This window comes from Anolis carolinensis, chromosome 2 (assembly GCF_035594765.1).
Source record: "Anolis carolinensis isolate JA03-04 chromosome 2, rAnoCar3.1.pri, whole genome shotgun sequence".
NCBI lineage: Eukaryota > Metazoa > Chordata > Lepidosauria > Squamata > Dactyloidae > Anolis > Anolis carolinensis.
In genome coordinates, this window is record NC_085842.1 from 180843691 (window position 1) to 180857575 (window position 13885).

The window sequence follows — 13885 nt, forward strand, 5'->3', positions numbered from 1 at the left end:
TGGAGATGAGACTACACAGGGTCCCATCGAGCTTTCTATAAACTGCTACTCCAGGAGCCAGTTGGCTCTGGTGTTGCATCCTTGACCCTAGGAATGGTGTTTATTAAGACTCACACATGGATCCATGACCAACATCTCAATGGATATGGTAGATTGAGAAACCTTGACATGTGGAGAAAATCATGTTTTGTCTTAAATCGAATTGCTAGTCCAAACTGGAATAGACCTACTGAATCATTGAGATTTACTTATTATTCCGCAGTTGACCCTGTTATATAATATTACAGTAGAGTCTCGCTTATCCAACCTTCGCTCATCCAACGTTCTGTATTATCCAACACAGTCTGCCTCCTGCCCGGATCCATAGCTGTTTCTCTAGGCAGGCAAAGATCACAGATTGTTTAAAATCTTCACAGGACTGAACTTTTTACAGATTTAACTTCCGACAGTATTGTTACTGTAAGTTCATTTTATGCAATTCTATCCATATGTGTAGTCACTTTTTTTGAGTTAATGTTTTGTAGTCAATGTTTACATTACATTGCGATGTTTAGTGCTAAATTTGTAAATACAGTAATGACTACATAACGTTACAGTGTTCCCTCACTTATTGCTGGGGTTAGGTTCCAGGACCACCCGCAATAAGTGAAAATCCGCAAAGTAGGGACACTATATTTATTTTAATATTATACATTATTTTAGTAGTTATACACTATTTTAAGTCTTTATCAACCAATTGTGTGTTGATAAATCGCCTCCTTCTCCTCCCGTTGCCACTTGGGCTCCTTTTCTCTCCCTTTGGCTTCTCCTTCCTCCCTCCCTTAGGCTGTAAATTGTAATTTTTTTTATGATTTATAATAGTCTTTTAGAGTTTATTAAAAAACCACAATACAGCAAATCTGCGAAAAATGAACTGCGAAGTCGTGAGGGAACACTGTGCCGTGTATTGAACTGCTTTTTCTATTGATTTGTTGTAAAACATGATGTTTTGCTGCTTAATTTGTAAAATCATAATGTAATTTGACGTTTAATAGGCTTTTCCTTAATCCCTCCTTATTATCCAACATTGTCGCTTAGCCAATGTTCTGCTGGCCCGTTTTTGTTGGATAAGCGAGACTCTACTGTAATTAATTTGGAAGCAATCCCATGCTGGTTCCAAAGAAATAGTCATAAATACATGTTTCTGAAGGAGAAAGAAAATCCGTTCTGTGCAACTTTTGCATTGAAAGTTGAAAAATGAATGGCATGTAAAGTTAGATCAATTTTACTGATTTGTATAAAGTGGTCTTGGGAGCACCTTGGATGAATTGGAGGCTTCAGCCTCTCAGCCCACCAAAATTGCCCCAAGAGGGGAAATTTTAGCGCGGCGGAAGCGGTTTAATGCTCGCAGTGACTTATAGGAAAATACTTGGTACTTGACGTGCAGGAAAGTACTCGTAACTAGCATCAGCAATTCAAAACCCATTGCGGCCCAGCATTTCCCCCTCATTTCTACGAAAGATGAGCAGGCCCTTAACTTGCGAAAACACTGATGAAAAAAACAACACCAAAATGTCACCAAAACGTAGTTGGGGGAGAGCAGGAAGGGGTATCTAGAGATAAGAGCAAAGCTAGAGGTGTGGGTGGGGAAAATTAAAATACCAGTACCTTATTTGTGAGGGGTGGAAGTTGGATAGACACGTGTTTCCCCTGGCATCTTGTGTGCCAAGGGTTGGCAATGGATTCTTGTGTGGTCCTTAGAAAGCGTGTAATGTAAAATGTGTTTCAACATTACTTTCACATTGAAAACAATCATGTGTACCATCAAAGAGGTATCTACACTATACATAGTTAAATGTAAAGATTTTCCCCTGACATTAAGTCTAGTCGTGTCCGACTCTAGGGGTTGGTGCTCATTTCCATTTCTAAGCCAATGAGCCGGTGTTGTCTGTAGATGCCTTCAAAGTCATGTGGCCGGCATGACTGCATGGAGCGCCGTTACCGTCCCAATGGATCTACTCACATTTACATGGTTTCGAACTGCTAGGTTGGCAGAAGCTGGGGCTAACAGCGGGAGCTCACCCCACTCCTTTTGGTCAGCAAGTTCAGCCATACATTTCTTTATCAAATAGAATCATAGAGTTGGAAGAGACCTCACGGGCCATCCAGTCCAACCCCCTGCAAGAAGCGAACAGAAAGTACAAGTTTTAATGTATTTAAAAACACAAACAAAGTTTTAAAAACTTGGCATTACAGTAGAGTCTCACTTATCCAAGCCTGGCTTATCCAACATTCTGGATTATCCAACGCATTTTTGTAGTCAGTGTTTTCAATACATCATGATATTTTGGTGCTAAATTCGTAAATACAGTAATTACTACATAGCATTACTGTGTATTGAACTACTTTTTCTGTCAAATTTGTTGTATAACATGATGTTTTGGTGCTTAATTTGTAAAATTATAACCTAATTTAATGTTTAATAGGCTTTTCCTTAATCTCTCCTTTTTATCCAACATATTCACTTATCCAACTTTCTGCCAGCCCGTTTACGTTGGATAAGCGAGACTCTACTGTATTTGAAAACACAAAGTTTTAAAAACTTGGCATTATATTAAATGTCCTTTGAGCAGAAGATGGCAACTTGGAGTGCCACTGGTGTTGCTGTAAGAAGGTCCTCCATGGTGCATGTGGCAGGGCTCAGACTGCATTGCAGTAAGCGGTCTGTAGTTTGCTCATCTCCACACTTGCATGTCGAGAATTCCACATTGTGGCCCCATTTCTTAAGGTTGGCTCTGCATCTCGTGGTGCCAGAACACAATCTGTTCAGTGCCTTCCAAGTCGCCCAGTCTTCTGTGTGCCCAGGAGGGAGTCTCTCATCCAGCATCAGCCACTGATTGAGATTGTGGGTTTTAGCCTGCCACTTTTGGACTGTTCAACAGTGGAATTCTCTGCCATGGAGTGTGGTGGAGGCTTTTAAGCAGAGGCTGGCTGGTCTATTGGGGAGGCTCTGAATGCGATTTCCTGCTTCTTGTCAGAATGGACTGGATGGCCCGTGAGGTTTTTCCAACTTTATGATTCTATCATTCTATGATTCTAAGAGTATAAGGGACAGGTGTTCAATTTTTGAATACAAAAAGAAACTGGTTTGTGCAACCAAAAGGTGGCGGTAGCTCCTTCAACAACACTGTTCTCACCAGCAGGCAGCCATAACGTCATCTGGGAAACTGCAAGCTTGTCTGGCCATACGGCATAAGAAAGAGAGGTTCATTCTACAGCTGTGGATGCAAGACGGGGATGGTCCTGTTCTTTTTTCCATAGGGAAAGAGCACTTCAGGATGCTAAAGGAAGAAGAGATCTTTGTTTACATATTTTGTGGCTTTGACATTGGCCTAGTTTGAGAATTACATTAAATGTAGATTTTGGATTTTTAATTGATTTTTTGGCACCCTTCCTCATCCTCATTTGAGCTGTCACGCAAATGTGGATCAGACTCAAACTGCAATTCCTAGCATGCTTTGCATAGTTTCCTGTGCCACCTTCTGTTATTTCCCTTGGGAGGATTGCCTACAACTCCCAGACAGCCTTGCCATATTGAGCTTTGATGTCTCTTTTAACTCTCTATATACCAATTCATTTTTTGGATGTACAGCACTGTCACTGGCAAAGTTATAACATTACAACATTGCAGCTCCTGTTCCTAGAAGCTCAACGCAATAACCTAACACAATTTCAAAAGACTTGACTACAGAACTTTAATCCACATTTGATCAATGGATTTTAATTTGTATTTTAACTCTGTAGGTTGTTGTTAAAGTTTTAAATGCCCTGACCCTTAGACCTGATGTGTTTGTGTGGGACTGTGTCCCTCTTCTTATGAGCTGGTCATTTACTATAATAAAGTGAACTTGAACTTGTTGTATGAGTCCCCTGTGGCACAACGGGTTAAATCACTGAGCTGATGAACTTGCTAACCGAAAGGTTGGCAGTTCGGATCCGGGGATCAGAGTGAGCTGCCCCTGTTAGCACCAACTTTTGCTAACCTAGCAGTTAAAAAACATGCAAATGTGAATAGATCAATAGGTACTGCTCCGGCAGGAAGGTAATGATGTTCCATGCAGTAATGCCAGCCACATGACCTTGGAGGTGTCTACAGACAACACCGGCTCTTCGGCTTAGAATTGGAGATGAGCACCAATCCCCAGAGTCAGACACAACTATACTTAATGCCAGGGGGAAACTTTATCTTTACTGTCTTGTTGTATGTCTTTTAATAGGGTTGTTTTATGTTTTCTGGGCTGTATGGCCATGTTCTAGAAGTATTCTCTCCTGACGTTTCACCCATAGAATCATAGAATCATAGAATAGTAGAGTTGGAAGAGACCTCACGGGCCATCCAGTCCAACCCCCCGCCAAGAAGCAGGAAATCGCATTCAAAGCACCCCTGACAGATGGCCATCCAGCCTCTGCTTAAAAGCCTCCAAAGAAGGAGCCTCCACCACGGCCCCGGGGAGAGAGTTCCACTGTCGAACAGCCCTCACAGTGAGGAAGTTCTTCCTGATGTTCAGGTGGAATCTCCTTTCCTGTAGTTTGAAGCCATTGTTCCGTGTCCTAGTCTGCAGGGCAGCAGAAAACAAGCTTGCTCCCTCCTCCCTATGACTTCCCTTCACGTATTTGTACATGGCTATCATGTCTCCTCTCAGCCTTCTCTTCTGTAGGCTAAACATGCCAAGCTCTTTAAGCCGCTCCTCATAGGGCTTGTTCTCCAGACCCTTAATCATTTTAGTCGCCCTCCTCTGGACGCTTTCCAGCTTGTCAACATCTCCCTTCAACTGTGGTGCCCAGAATTGGACAGAGTATTCCAGGTGTGGTCTGACCAAGGCAGAATAGAGGGGGAGCATAACTTCCCTGGATCTAGACGCTATTCCCCTATTGATGCAGGCCAGAATCCCGTTGGCTTTTTTAGCTGCTGCATCACATTGTTGGCTCATGTTTAACTTGTTGTCCACGAGGTCTCCAAGGTCTTTTTCGCACACACTACTGTCAAGCCAGGTGTCCCCCATTCTGTATCTTTGATTTCCATTTTTTCTGCCGAAATGAAGTATCTTACATTTGTCCCTGTTGAACTTCATTTTGTTAGTTTCAGCCCATCTCTCTAGTGTGTCAAGATCGTTTTGAATTCTGCTCCTGTCTTCTGGAGTGTTAGCTATCCCTCCCAGTTTTGTTTCGTCTGCAAACTTGATGGTCGTGCCTTCTAACCCTTCGTCTAAGTCGTTAATAAAGATGTTGAACAGAACCGGGCCCAGGACGGAGCCCTGCGGCACTCCACTTGTCACTTCTTTCCATGATGAAGATGACGCATTGGAGAGCACCCTTTGGGTTCGTTCGCTTAGCCAATTGCAGATCCACCTAACCGTAGTTTTGTCTAGCCCACATTTTACCCACATCTATGGCAGGCATCCTCAGAGGTTGTGAGGTTTTAATAGTGTTTTATCTCTTGTTTTAATGACATTTTATCCTGTTTCGAGCTGCAGGGAGAAGCAGGTAATACATTCATAATTTATTATTATTATTATTATTATTATTATTATTATTATTATTATCTTTATTTGAACAGCAATAACAAATACGCAGTCAGATTGCCTGAGGAATATCCTATTTCCCCCTAGGTTAACCGTTTTCACCCTGCTATTTGCTTCAAATTAGCAAATGAATGTCTATGTTTTCTAGTCCTTCCCCACTTCCCAATTCCAATGCTTTAAAAAAATCCTCCTGCTAGACAGGCGACAAGGAGGAAAAGGGGAGAGCCTGGATAGGCAGAAAAAGAATTTGCAAAAATGAGCTGCTTTGCTAATTGAAGCTGGATCTACACTGCCCTATATCCCAGGTTCAGACCTCAGATTTGAACTGGATTATACAAGTCTACACTGGGATAAGTAGCCAATCTGGAATCATATTCTGGGATATAGGGCAGTGTAGATCTAGCCTGAAAGATGTCTGAACTGAGTATCTGCCCCTTGTTGTTCTTTTAATTGTTTCTGTTGATATCAATGAAAGATTCTTCTTTGCAGGCCACCAGAGTGTGGTAGCAAGGGGTTTTGTGCAACAGCAAAGATGAGGAACTGTGAGGTTCCAAGAGCAATGCAAAATCTCTCTGTTGAAATTCTTTCAGAGAAAAATGTTATTTGCTTTCTGATAGCATGTTAATTATCATTTCCAGTATTCTGTTCCTATTGTGTCAATCTCTGGTGGCTCCATTACTATTCCTGTGAATGTGTTGCAAGGACAAGAACTGTATGTTATATCTAAGGAAGTGTAACAAAACCTTTAGAAGTGGCTCTGCTGGACAGAGCCGGCCCTAGATAATTTTCAAGTGTAAGCGAACAGAATTTTGGTGCCCCCCCCCCCCGAATTTTGCCACCCCCCAAAAAAACCAATAGCTCAAAAATAAAAGTATAGCAGAGTCTCACTTATCCAACGTTCTGGATTATCCAACACATTTTTGTAGTCAATGTTTTCAATATATCGTGATATTTTGGTGCTAAATTCGTAAATACAGTAATTACTACATAGCATTACTGCGTATTGAACTACTTTTTTCTGTCAAGTTTGTTGTATAACATGATGTTTTGGTGCTTAATTTGTAAAATCATAACCTAAATTGATTTTTAATAGGCTTTTCCTTAATCCCTCCTTATTATCCAAGATATTCGCTTATCCAAGCTTCTGCCGGCCTGTTTATGTTGGATAAGTGAGACTCTACTGTATTGCTACATTCACACTTGCCTCAAACAGACAAGAGCTCTTTCTCCCACCCTGGACATTATTCCACAGATAAATAAACCCCACTTGCCTTTCTTCCTGAATCCTACAGACCAGAAGTAGGGAACTTTATTTTTTGATTTTATTTTATTTTTACATTTTCCCCCTTTTTATTTTTTCTCTTTTTCTTTTGTCTTTTGGCGTTGCCATGTTTCTTTTATCATATATATGTAAAACCTGAATAAATATTTTAAAAGAAGAAGAAGAAGTGGTTTGATAAAGCTATATGAAGTTATCTGAACCAACTCTGTACCCACATATTCAACCATCAATAGCTTGAAAATATTTTTTCAATCCAAAAGGACATCATTTCACTAACCCACTGGAGACATGATAGTTACCTTTATGCAGGATGACTTGAAAGAAAAAAAGAGGAGAGACTTGAGAGAGAAAAAAGGACCTGTCCTAACAGATGACTATCCAGCCTCTGCTTTAAAAAAGCACCAGATAAGCAGATAAGCAGACTCCCAGGCAAGGAGATACAATTAAAACCCTCCCGACAGATAACCATCCAGCCACTGCTTTAAAAAAACACCAGATAAGCAAACTTCCCCAGATTCCCAAGCAAGGAGATACAATTAGAACCCTCCCAATAGATGGCCATCCAGCCTCTGCTTTAAAATAGCACCAGATAAGCAGATAAGCAGACTCCCAGGCAAGGAGATACAATTAGACCCCTCCCAATAGATGGCCATCCAGCCTCTGCTTTAAAAAAGCACCAGGGAAGGAAATTTCCTCAGACTCCCAGGCAAGGAGATACAATTAGAACCTTTACAACAGATGGCCATCCAGCCTCTGCTTTAAAAAAGCACCAGATAAGCAGATAAACAGACTCCCAGGCAAGGAGATACAATTAGAACCCTCCCAATAGATGGCCATCCAGCCTCTGCTTTAAAATAGCACCAGATAAGCAGATAAGCAGACTCCCAGGCAAGGAGATACAATTAGAACCTTTACAACAGATGGCCATCCAGCCTCTGCTTTAAAAAAGCACCAGGGAAGCAGATAAGCAGACTCCCAGGCAAGGAGATACAATTAGAACCCTCCCAATAGATGGCCATCCAGCCTCTGCTTTAAAAAAGCACCAGATAAGCAGATAAACAGACTCCCAGGCAAGGAGATACAATTAGAACCCTCCCAATAGATGGCCATCCAGCCTCTGCTTTAAAAAAAAGCACCAGATAAGCAGATAAGCAGACTCTCAGGCAAGGAGATACAATTAGAACCCTCCCAATAGATGGCCATCCAGCCTCTGCTTTAAAAAAGCACCAGATAAGCAGATAAGCATACTCCCAGGCAAGGAGATACAATTAGAACCCTCCCAATAGATGGTCATCCAGCCTCTGCTTTAAAAAAGCACCAGATAAGCAGATAAGCAGACTCCCAGGCAAGGAGATACAATTAGAACCCTCCCAATAGATGGCCATCCAGCCTCTGCTTTAAAAAAGCACCAGATAAAAAGATAAGAATACTCCCAGGCAAGGAGATACAATTAGAATCCTCCCAATAGATGGCCATCCAGCCTCTGCTTTAAAAAAGCACCAGATAAGTAGATAAGCAGACTCCCAGGCAAGGAGATACAATTCCCTATAGATGGCCATCCAACTTCTTTCTCCCACTCTGGACCTTCTACAGATATATAAACCCCACTTACTTAGCTTCCAACAGACCTCAAAACCTCTGAGGATGCCTGCCACAGGCCCCTGAGGGCGAGCGAAGGGCCTGGAGGCCGGGAGAAGGCCCCGTTGGGTGGATCCAGGCCTCGGAGGCCGGGAGAAGGCCCAGGAGGGCGGATCCAGGCCTCAGAGGTTGGGGAGAGAGAGAGAGAGAGAGAGAGAGAGAGAGAAGCAGGGAGGGGGGAGAGAGGAGAGAGAAGGGAAGAAAAAGCCATGCCTGCCGCTGCCGAACATGGAAGGCTTCAACTGAGGCCTATCGCATTAGCCGTCGACGGAGCCAGTGGTCCCCGCGGGGGGGGGGGGGGGCGCGCTCAATGGCGCCCCTGGGGACCGTGCGCCCCAAGCGGGGGCTTCATTGGCCTCCATATTGAACCGGCACTGCTGCTGGAACAAACTATCTTTAGGAATGGGTGATTTAGACCGCAGAAACAGGAAGGAGGGTAGGAGAAGACGAATGTTTGCAAATGTAAACACTTGCCTGGACCCTTTCTAAAAATAACCACTGTTGTCGTCATTGTTACTAGGGCATTTATATCTCCATTCTTCACCCAGAAAGGCTCTCAAGACAGTTTAGATTAATCATTAGGAAAAAATGGCTCTCAGATTTACAATAATTCTTAATTGTCTTTAGCATAGCTGCTCATAAAAGAAAATAGGCTGCTCCTTTTTCAAAAATAGTTTTCATTGGCTCGTCTTCGTAAAGATCTTTGATTATGTGGTTCTTGCCTGAATCTGCCCTCTTCTTGTCAGTCCCATTGAAATAAAGCAATTTAAAACGTTGTGGATAGTGAGATCTGGACTGTGGGTAGCGAAACCTGAAGTACGGATAGTAAGTCCTGATAAGTGGATACCGGTACTGACTGTCAGTCACCTGTAGATCCATGCACCTGGTGAGACGAAGAAGCTAATTCCAATGTTCCCAAATTAGTGGATGATCTCCGCAGAGAGCTCGACTGGGGGAGTGTGTCCCTGTTGGTTCTCCTGGATCTCCCAGCGGCCGTGGATATTGTAGACCACAGTATCCTTCTGGGTCACCTCACAAGGATGGGTCTTGGGAGTACTGTTCTGCAGTAGCTCCAGTCCTTCCTGGAGGATCGCACCCAGAAAGTGTTGCTCGGCCCTGCAGCCATTGTCCAGTGGTGTTCCTCAGGGTTCAGTATTGTCCCCCATGTTGTTTAACATCTACAGGAAGCTGTTGGGTGAGATCATCCAGAGTTTTGGAGTTCGATGCCATCTGTACGCAGATGACATCCAACTCCATTACTCCTTTCCACCAGATGCTATAATGTCTGATATTGAGAAGGATCAATGTCAGGAAAAGAGAAACTATCTTATTTTCTGCATTTTTTTTTGCTTTGCCAGTACTGGCATGCTGGGAGTGCAACACTGAAGTCAAAATGTCTGTGTAAACAGTAGCAATAGGGTTAGATCAGGCATGGGCAAACTTTGGCCCTCCAGGTGTTTTGGACTTTGACTCCCAGAAATCTCAGCCAGTTTATCGCCTGTTAGAAATTGTGGGAGCTGAAGTTGTCAGAACTCAGCCCTCTCTTAAAGAGCCACACACAATAAGAAAAGTTAACAAATGTTTATTAAATGATAATTCGAACTTGGAAACACTTAAATTCAGTGTTTCTAACAAAAGCAAATGTCCTTGTAGCAAAAAAGAAGCAAAAAACCAAAACAGAAAATAATCCGGATTAGCTAGCTGGATAATTCGGCTTAACGTTCACTGAAACTAGAGTCACGCCCTGTTGCAACACAAAGGGCTCACCAGTAGTGAGTCAAAATGCTCACCAGTAGTGAGTGCAAGCGATGCCGTAGTCCTAAAGCCAATCTGTGTTCAAAACCCCAAGCCAACAGGGAAAAGCAATGCTGTCGTCAATAAGCCAAGCCGAATTCAGGAACCAGTAAAATGCCAACAAACACCAAGCCAGGAGCGAGCAACGCCGTCGACAGGAGCCACGGGGAAGCCATGTCACCAGAAGCCAAAGGCCGGGTTCAAAAGCCAAAGGGAAGCCAGGAGCGAGCGTTGTCATCGTCAGGAGCCAAAGCCGGGTTCAAAAGCCAAAAGGAAGCCAGGAGCAAGCGTTGTCGGTCATCAGAAGCCAAAGCCGGATTCAAAAGCCAAAGGGAAGCCAGGAACGAGTGTTGCTGTCGTCAGGAGCCAAAGCTGGATTCAAAAGCCAAAGGGAAGCCAGAAACGCAACCAGGATTCAGGAACACGTAGCTGTACAGCCAGGACCCAAGGAGAACAGGCAGTGACAAAGCAATGTCCCAAAATGACACCTTGCCTTCTGCAAGGAACCTTCATTTCCAACTCCACTTTTAACTTACACCTCAGAGTCTGATGATGATGAGGCCTCCACCCTGTCATCATTATCCACAGCTGATCCCAATCTCATATGTGAACCTCGCCCATCAGCCCTCCAATTGCTCCATCTTTGTTCAAGACTTAGATCTCCCCATGTCCCTGGCTTATCAGTAGTTTGCCAGTCTTCTGATGCACCCTCAGAAACTGGTTCTGCACACACATTTACTTGAGTCCAGTCTGTAGTATCTTCCATCCCACTCCCAGACCCATCATCCCCTGAAAAACCCTCAAACGTTTCATCTTTCGTGGGAGCAGTAAGTATTTCCCAGATCTTCTTCCTTTCCCTTTCCTCATCTGACTCTTGGAGCCCCCAGATGGCGTAGTGGACTAAGTGACTTGAAGGTTGGGTTGCTGACCTGAAAGCTGCCAGGTTCGAATCCCACCTGGGGAGAGTGTGGATGAGCTCCCTCTATCAGCTCCAGCTCCATGCGGGGACATGAGAGAAGCCTCCCACAAGGATGGTAAAAACATCAAAAACATCCGGGCGTCCCCTGGGCAACGTCCTTGCAGACGGCCAATTCTCTCACTCCAGAAGCAACTCCGGTTGCTCCTGACACGATAAAAAAAAAAATCTGACTCTTGCTCCAGAGTTGACCTCTTAGTTCCTCTACTTTCTGTTAACCCATCATCTTCCAGCATTGACCCCTCATCACTAGAGAAACCCTCAAACGTTTCATCCTCAGAAGGAGCCATAAGTATCTCCCGAATCCGCTTTACTTTCTGTTCCTCATCAGACATCTGCTCACCATTATCCCTTTTCCTCCTACTAGCAGTAGTACCAGAACTGCCCCTTGGCCCAACTACAACAGAAGTCCACCTGGAGGGCCAAAGCTTGCCCATGCCTGTGTTAGATAGGATTAGAGTTAGACAGTATGAATAGCGTTAGAGTGTCCTTTTTCTATGTTTACTTAACTTGACCCCTCTGTGACATAATCGCGAACTCACAAAAAAACAGTCAAACTTTTCTTCCTTGCAGAACCCTGAGTAATTTTCCTATCATTCCTATAATAAAATCTTCATTTTAGCTTTTGGGGCATTTTGGTGAAAATTTCATTTCTACAAAAATTCTGATATTTCTGGGGGAAGGGGGGTTGGATTTTTGTATACAGTTGTTTACACATTTTTGTATACTGTCGTTTTGCAGAGGTACTGTTTTCCATATACACAAAGTATTTTGAGAGAGGACAGAAAGTCAAAGACAGAAAGAGAGATTGCCTTTTACTTTGGTTCGAGGTTTTTTTTCTGCTCTAAACATACTTCTTTTTGGAAATAGACAGAGCTCACCTTAAACCAAAAGTAGGTAACCAGAAGTTTTTCCAAACCAGTGGTGTCTTCGCTCCTTAATCAGGGTCAATAACTATTGCACATTCTCTCTATCATACCAAATAAAGATTTCAAAGCTTATCAGCGACCGGTAAGGCAATGGGGCAGAGAGATGGAGACCGTACTGCAACTCACAAAACCCCAGCTCTGAGAAACAGAGCGTCAGCTTATTCAATATGGGCCAAAGGCAGATGCCAGGTGACTGCCAAATCCTAGATCTGACATGCCCCCATGTCACAAGCATGAGCATTTTAAAGAGATTTTATAGACATTTAGAAAAGTACAAAATTGATTGATGTGGTTTCAGGACCCGCAGTCCCACTGAATGAGGGGGGCTCTCAGTTACTGGCTGTTATTGGCCGAAAGTTTAAAGGTCCATGGATTTCATGCTGACTGGCAGATAGATATGGAGGGAAGTTCAATGACATTCAGCCAATGTCATTGGTTGAAGATGACTACTGTCTGTTTGTGTCTGCCTGCTTTGGGGGTGGACGGGTTGGGAAAGAATCGGCTAGATCATGGGGAAAAGGGTGACTGATGGGTTTCTCCTGGGGGACATAGTTTCCGTGATATTCCCAGATTTGGAACAATGGGTGACTTGGGTGCCCTGATGGGCTCAGAGATTAGGGCAAAAGGATAAGCAGGAAGAATGAGGGGTTCATGGCTTGTCAAGCACAGGTATTTAAGAAACAGGAAGACAACGGATTGGTAATCCCTGTTTATTGTGATTGCACGAGTCAGGCAGATGTGTAATGCTTATGGACACTTAGTGGGTAGGGGTAGGAAGTAGGGAAATCTCTCAAGGTAATAATAATAATAATAATAATAATAATAATAATAATAATAATATCATCATCATCATCATCATCAACAACAACAACCTTATTCTTATATCCCACCCCATCTCGGGGTGAGATAACATGGGGACTAAGCCCAATTAAACATAATTAAAAAACAACACCATAAAATACATGTACATTGCAAGCATAACCAACATCAAAACATGTAAACCATCATTAAGAACATAATCTCAACAGCAACTGATTCCAGTCATCCAGTTGTGGCTCTATTTTGGGTGGAGTAGCATTGGATAACAGACCTGAGGGGTATTGTTATCGAGACCGCAATTAGCCCGGATCTGCCCTGCGAAGGAGATCCGACTGCTCCGAGGAGGAGGGAACGAACCTTGGCGAGCCGTCAGGGAATCAGAAAATAAATCAGAATATAAATTTACCTGAGACCGAAAGAAAAGACTCTGCCAAGTTGAAGGAAAAACTGCCAAAGTGTTTATTAAAGCGATTCAGCTAAAAAGGACATCCGCCGCGATAGATCGCCATGCGAGATGTAACGATACATTCGAAATAAAGCCATTTTATACATTTTTCAAGTTTGAAGTCTATTTGAACTTCCCGCCCCGTCCCTCCGCTCATCTGACTGCTGATAGGTCGAGGGTGTCACATTAGGCGGGAGCTAGGCTTCCCGCTCTGCGCCTTAGCCAATGAGGGACAGCCTTCACCTCTGCCAGGGCCAATCAGGTTGGGGAAGGCGGGAATCAGCTGGACAATGGCTTCTGGTGAATGAATTATTGGAGTTATCTTATGCAAAGCGATCACCCAAGGCTAGCGCCTCCCAAGATAATCTTAAGATTATTGCTGTTTTTGAATAGCGTCATTTGGGATGTCCGGGGTCTTTTATGCACGTACACAGTTCATGA

General features: G+C 43.4%; 1 protein-coding gene across 2 annotated transcripts in view; it reads left to right on the plus strand.

The window, feature by feature from the left end:
* The window catches only part of foxp3 (forkhead box P3), a 151939-nt gene that overhangs the window by 123497 nt on the left and 14557 nt on the right, over positions 1–13885 (plus strand). The gene's annotated exons all lie outside the window — the stretch shown is intronic.